Below are 6,903 nucleotides of genomic sequence, written 5' to 3'. Positions count from 1 at the left end.
GAAACCATTCCTGAGATTTTATTTTAATCAAGAATTTGGACAAATTCTACTGTTTTACCAAATTTGTTATGTAATTTGAATGGGTCCAAATATTTCTTTTTTACCAAGTCTCAGCATATGATTTTCGCTAGGTTGTGTTTCAATAATGAAATATATGAAGAACTGTACTTTTTTCAAACCGCCAAAGGTAAAATATGCAGATAGGATGTATTCCCAGGAGTAAATAACTTCTTTAACAGTAAAGCTGTGTAAGAAACAGAGCGACTCCTTTGACCAAAATTTTAAAAGGATTTGGCTAAGTTTCCTGAGACAGATCACATGTGACATCCTGCTATATACAGGCAAGCATTTGCAGTTGAGAAATTGGAGCCAGAAGTGCACAAAATATTGAAGATGTCATCAGTTTAGTTAATTTTATTTTTAAAAAAACTTTAAAATATAGTCAATTTAATTGTTTAGAATAAATTGAGAGGGGAGTAACACTTAATTTATATTTACTTATGGAAGTATTTTCTATGGCACAGAAGTTTGCTTGTGGCAAAGTATTAAAAATTAGAACCAAAAAAATATATTTACAAAATAGACAAGTGTTCCAAATATGCTAACTTGTCTGTGATGGCAAGGGGGCTATCCATAGCATGCATGCTATGTTACCTCTCAAGCATTTTTTTAATATTAATAAACATGGTGGAGCAACCGGCTTGAGCGATTGGAAACAAGATGCAGGACCCCAGCGCAGATGCTGAGTGGAATGACATCTTACCCAAAAAGGGTATGTTGCTCCCCAAGGAAAGTCTGAAACAATTGGAAAAGGAGGTGGAAGAGGAGCAGTGCATCCTCTAGCAGTCAGTGGTGACAACATATAAAGATAGGACTTTGAGAGAGCTGGAGGATCGTGAAGATGAGTTTAAGGAGAAGGATGAACGTGCTATTGAAAGGTAAAGACGGCAGAGACTGGCTGAGTGGAAAGCATCTAAACTGAAGAATAAATTTGGAGAAGTTTTGGAAATCTCAGGGAAGGATTATATTCAAGAAGTTACCAAAGCTGGTGAGGGCTTGTGGGTCATCTTGTGCCTTTGCAAACAAGGAATTCCCCTCAGTGCCCTGATAAACCAGTACCTCAATGGAGTTGCCAGGAAGTTTCCTGATGTCAAATTTATCAAAGTCATTTCAACAACCTGCATATCCAATTATCGTGATAGGAATCTGCCCACGGGATTTGTTTTCCTGGAAGGAGGTGTCAAGGCTCGGTTTATAGGTCCCCTGGTGTCTGATGGCATGAACCTGATGAGAGATGAGTTGGAGTGGAAACTGTCTAAATCTGGAGCAATGAAGCTGGACCTGGAGGAAAACCCTAAGAAGCCGATTGAAGACATGTTGCTGTCCTCAGTGCGGCGCTCTGTCCCCATGAGGAGGGACAGCGATTCTGAGGGTGACTGAGGCTGCAGCTGCTATCACATGCCGAACTTTCTTGTAACAAATTGTCTGGATTTTTTAAAAAAGGAAAAAGCAAGAATGAATCCTTCTGGTTTTTAGCTTTTTTTAAATTATGTTTCAAATCTTTACATTTTAGAAATAATCATTGCTGGAACTGTTACATTTTTTGGAACTCTTTTTTTAAATATAGTATTTCCTCTAAAAAATTAAAACAGCTATTGGTATGGAAAAAAAATACAAAAAAACCTATCCCTTCAAGGTGAAAGTTAATATTTCAACAGTGAATTAGAAAGAATTGTTATGTGATTTGGATGCAAAAGCAAGATAAGTGCAATCATCATCAATTTTTTTTAAATCTCCTATCAGTATACTCTAAAATTTTGGAAACAAGATTTTAAACCAGTTTAAAATTATTTTAAACAAAAAAATTTAAATGGAATTTGAACCCATTTTGGTAACAATAAAGCAATGACAATATTGCCTAATTGTCTGTGAGAACTACTGACTGACATCAAAGAAGATGGAAATCTACTAGCCAAATTTTAACATAAACATTTTCAAAATTGGTGAATGGGAATTAGTTAAAACAGCCAGTAAGAAAATTCTTCCATTTGTATTTATATATCTTTGTGAGACATTTTTTAGTTGCGAAAACCATTACGACAAAGTGCTGAAAAACTAAATTGAGAAACACATTTGAATGTACGACAAATTTAACAAAAGTTTGTAAAATAGTGATGCATACTCAAATATAATTATAATTTTAGTGATAGCAAAACTTTTGTGCCATTAATAATTTAAATAAAATAAAACAGTGATTATCATTAGCTCAGCCTTTTTTTTTTTTTGAGAATGAATGTTGCTCTGTCACCAGGCTGGAGTGCAGTGGCACAATCTCAGCTCACTGCAATCTCCGTCTCCCAGGTTCAAGCAATTCTCATGCCTCAGCCTCCCAAGCAGCTGGGACTACAGGTTCCCACCACCACACCCAGCTAATTTTTGTATTTTTAGTAGAGACAGGGTTTCACCATGTTGGCCAGGATGGTCTCAAGCTCTTGACCTCATGATCCGCCCACCTCGGCCTCCCAAAGTTCTGGGATTACAGGCATGAGTCACCACACCCTGCCAGCTCAGGCTTTAAGGTTGTAATTGGTATAGGTTTTATGATATACATAATAGACATTGACATGGCAGTTTGTCTATAACTTACAAATGAGTAAAAATACATATAGTGAAGATACACAGTCAAAATTCTTTCACTAATGGGACCCGCAAACAAAAATTTTGGAAGCAGTGCTATTCGTGATGTATTTTGTGAACCCACAGCATCAGTGTAACATGTGACATTGCTGGAAATGCAAATTCTGAGGCTCCACCCTAGACCTACTGAATCAGAATCTCTGGGAAAGGGGGACAGGCATATGGGTTTTAACAAGATCTCAAAGTGATTATCTAAGGCATGATATAGATCTAATCAAGACACTCCTCTTTAAAAGCTGCCTGCTGCTTATGAAATTGAAGCAGGCTTCTCACCATATCATTTAAAGGCTCTCCAAATACGGCCAAGCCTCCCTTAATGGCATGCGTCCATGACTCCTCACCATGTTGGAAGCCTCAGGTATTCTTAGGTGCACGCTTCGCTTCTCTCCTCTTTTCTTCATCTGGAATTTCTCCCCAGTCCAGTTATGTCTGCTTAACCAAAACCTTTACAAGTTCAATGCCTACCTCAAAAGTTACCTGTTCTAAGAAAACTTGCATAATCTTAGTGGGAAAAAAAAGACCTACATATTCTTTTCCCCCTATTTTTTTTATAATGCCCATGGCATCTTGTTTGTTCATCTCCCCCGGACTCTATTGCATCATGCCTTATAACCATTTGCGTACTTATCTAATTCCTTCTAAGGATTGTAGGCTCCTAGAGAGAGGCTTGCTTAATCTTTCTTTACACCTTAGCTTAGCACGGGCCTGGAAGGCTCTAATTGCTGGATACAGAATTGAAATAAAATTCCACAACTGAGCTCGGCCCACAATGTCTTCTTCCTTTATCACTCTATTGGGGACACTACCTCATCATGAAGAACCTGAATTTCTCAAGAACTTTCCACATACTTGGGTCACTCACTGGCTATCTCTTCCCCTCAGATTGCATTTCTGAGTTGCACAATCTTTCCTGATCACTTAGTAATGATTGCAATTTAAACACTAGAAAGCAAATGATGATTAAAAAAAAAAAGTTTGCCATGTTTGAGGTCTTACCAGTGCCAGATACTGTACAAGGTGCTTTAGGTGGTTGTCTCATTCAGTCCTGACAAAACCTCTATTTGACAGAAATATTACCACTCCCATTTTGCCAGATGAGGAAACTGAGGAGCAGAAAGGGCTACTAGAGTAGTAAGGCCAGGATTGGAATCCAGGCTGGCTGACTACAGAACCTGCAAAATCAACCTCTCCATTACCCTGCTGAGAATAGAAGATACTACTCCACAGCCATCCTTACATTAAATCCAATCCCTAGCCCTCTTAACCACATGAAAAAGCACATGCATCAAAGTCAATCTTGATGACAATATAAAAACTATGATTTTACTATGTAAATTCAATTTAAATCTAGATCAAAGAAATCTAAATTACTCTTCATTTGGGCTATAATCTTATATTCCAAAGCTTAAATGCTTATAAGAAAGCTTTATCTAATTTAAGATTACTAGCTCAAATATAAGTACAGACTTAATACTACTTTTCCTCTAAAGTACTCAGTACAAAGAGTTCTATTCTTCCCATAGTAAAATATGTCATAGAACTCAAACTACTAGGCAATCACTATCTTTTCTTTATAAGAAAAAAAAGCTTTTGAAATATGTACCATAACCTCTGAAAATACAATTATCCTCCCAAAGAAATTAGGCATTTTTTTCTGACAAAAACTATGGGCAATTGATCTATAGTTCTTTTCTTCCTCAAAAAATTATTGTATATTGTGTAATGATCATTATAATTAAAAATTAAGATGGCTTGCAATAATTCCACCATTATTTGATTCAAAATCTTTATAAAATATTGGCATTTTCCAACATTTATTTTTCCTGTCTATGTTCCATTTAAGGCCAAATTTTCAAACCCAGCTGCCAAATTACACATATAATTACTGCATTTGCGCACAAAAATGTGATAATTGCTTACACAATTTCAGAGGCCAGCTTGAGGCTCCTTTCCAAATTTGTTTTACATGTACAGTGCGGTGTATGTAGTTTTATATGAAAATTGGAAAAGTAAAATTCATGGTTTGTCTGGGTGATGTGTGAAAATGGATACAAAATAAAGCCTTTCTATAAATGCCTGGGACTGTCTTCGTATTTTCTCCCAATAGACCTTTATAAAAGTCTTATAGAGAAGCTCAAACTTCAGCTAGTGTTGGAGCAATGGCAATGAAAGGGGATGATGCCTTAAATAGTTCAGATGCCCATTTTGTTGGTCGACATATTGTCATGAGGCATTCTTCTGTCTATAAACTGCTCCCACCAACCTAGGCAAGAAAGATAAAGGTGATATAAGGCCCGCAATCATACAGTCAGCCAAGATGACACCAGCCTCAATAGGGCAGAGTAGTTGAGCACTGGTCGCTGGGGATTTACCCTTCCAACTTTGCCTGACAGCTGATTTTACAGCTTGGCAAGCATGCACTATGGATATAGCTCATAATGGATATTCCTAGTGGAAGCTTTGGTTCAAGAAAAGGCAAAGAAACAAGACCTAGCTAGTCATACAATTAGTGAGATGATCTAAGGTATTTTTGTTTCAAAACAAAAGTGGATGGAAAATTATGGCCAGTTGCACATGAACCACTACCTATCCTCAAAAGATCTACTTTCCAAACTCAAGAATTATGAATCTGATCTCTGACTATTACCAAATATCTGACTACAGAACTGACCAGAAGCAATTAGGTCAGAAGCCTATTAAACACTGAAGGAAGTTCTATTTGAGAAATCTCCAGCTATTTTCCATAGAGGTTATACTAATCTACATTCCCACCAAGAGTGTAGAAGTATTCCCTTTTCTCAAATAACTAAAAACAGAACTACCATTTGACTCAATAACCCCCCTACTGGGCAAAGGAAGAGAAATTGTTGTATCAAAAAAATACCTTCACTCTTATGTTTATTGTAGCACTATTCACAATAGCAAAGTCATGGAATCAACCTGTGTATCCATCAACAGATAATTGGATTTAAAAAAAAAAAGGTGGTATAGAGCGTGTGCAGTGTGCAGGGGCTCTCTCTTTGTCAGTCGGCAACGCCTGCGGGGTGGTGGCTCTGTGACAGCGGCAGTGGCTGGACTCCGGTGGTGAGCGGTCTCAGCACCGAGGTGCACACTGTGCCCTTCTCCCTGGAGTACCGAGTCTTCTTCAAAAATGAGAAAGGACAATATGTATCTCCATTTCATGATATTCCAATTTATGCAGATAAGGATGTGTTCCACATGGTAGTTGGAAATACCACTCTGGTCTAATGCAAAAATGGAGATTGCTACAAAGCACCCTTTAAACACCATTAAACAAGGTGTGAAAAAAGAAAAACTTCGTTATGTTGCGAACCTGTTCCCATATAAAGGATATATCTGGAACTATGGTGCCATCCCTCAGACTTGGGAAGACTCAGGACACAATGATAAACATACTGGCTGTTGTGGTGACAATGACCCAACTGATGCGTGTGAAATTGGAAGCAAAGTATGTGCAAGAGGTGAAATAATTGGCACAAAAGCCCTAGGCATATTGGCTATGATTGACAAAAGGGAAACCGACTGGAAAGTCATTGCCATTAATGTGGATGATCCTTATGCAGCCAATTATAGTGATGTCAATGATGTCAAACGGCTGAAACCTGGCTACTTAGAAGCTATGTTGGAGTGGGTTAGAAGGTATAAGGTTCCTGATGGAGAACCAGAAATGAGTTTGCTTTTAAGGCAGAATTTAAAGATAAGGACTTTACAATTGATATTATTAAAAGTACTCATGACCATTAGAAAGCATTAGTGACTAAGAAAATTAATGGAAAAAGAATCAGTTGCATGAATACAACTGTGTCTGAGAGCCCCTTCAAGTGTGATCCTGATGCTGCCAGAGCCATTGTGGATGCTTTACCACCATCCTGTGAATCTGCCTGCACAGTACCAACAGATGTGGATAAGTGGTTCCATCACCAGAAAAACTAATGAGATTTCTCTGTAATACAAGCTGATATTGCTGCATTGTATTCATCTGGATGGGAAAAGTCGTAGCTTTTCAAAGCTTTAAATTTGTAGAACTCATCTAACTAAAGTAAATTCTGCTGTGACCAATTCAATATACTCAGAATGTTATCCATTTAAAGCATTTTTCAAATCTCAACTAAGATAACTTTTAGCACATGCTTAAATATCAAAGCAGTTGTCATTTGGAAGTCGTTTGTGAATAGATGTGCAAGG

The 6,903-nt window shown here is 37.5% G+C and overlaps 2 pseudogenes; both read left to right on the top strand.

Moving 5' to 3' along the window:
* The first annotated feature begins 720 nt into the window (after window positions 1-720).
* On the top strand, window positions 721-1,440 carry LOC108532133 (phosducin-like protein 3 pseudogene; annotated as a pseudogene).
* Window positions 1,441-4,856: 3,416 nt separating this feature from the next.
* Window positions 4,857-6,668, top strand: LOC108532127 (inorganic pyrophosphatase-like; annotated as a pseudogene).
* Window positions 6,669-6,903: the final 235 nt, after the last annotated feature.

The sequence above is a fragment of the Rhinopithecus bieti genome, unplaced genomic scaffold (assembly GCF_001698545.2).
Source record: "Rhinopithecus bieti isolate Rb0 unplaced genomic scaffold, ASM169854v2 scaffold_8220, whole genome shotgun sequence".
NCBI lineage: Eukaryota > Metazoa > Chordata > Mammalia > Primates > Cercopithecidae > Rhinopithecus > Rhinopithecus bieti.
This window is presented reverse-complemented; position numbering and strand designations above follow the sequence as displayed.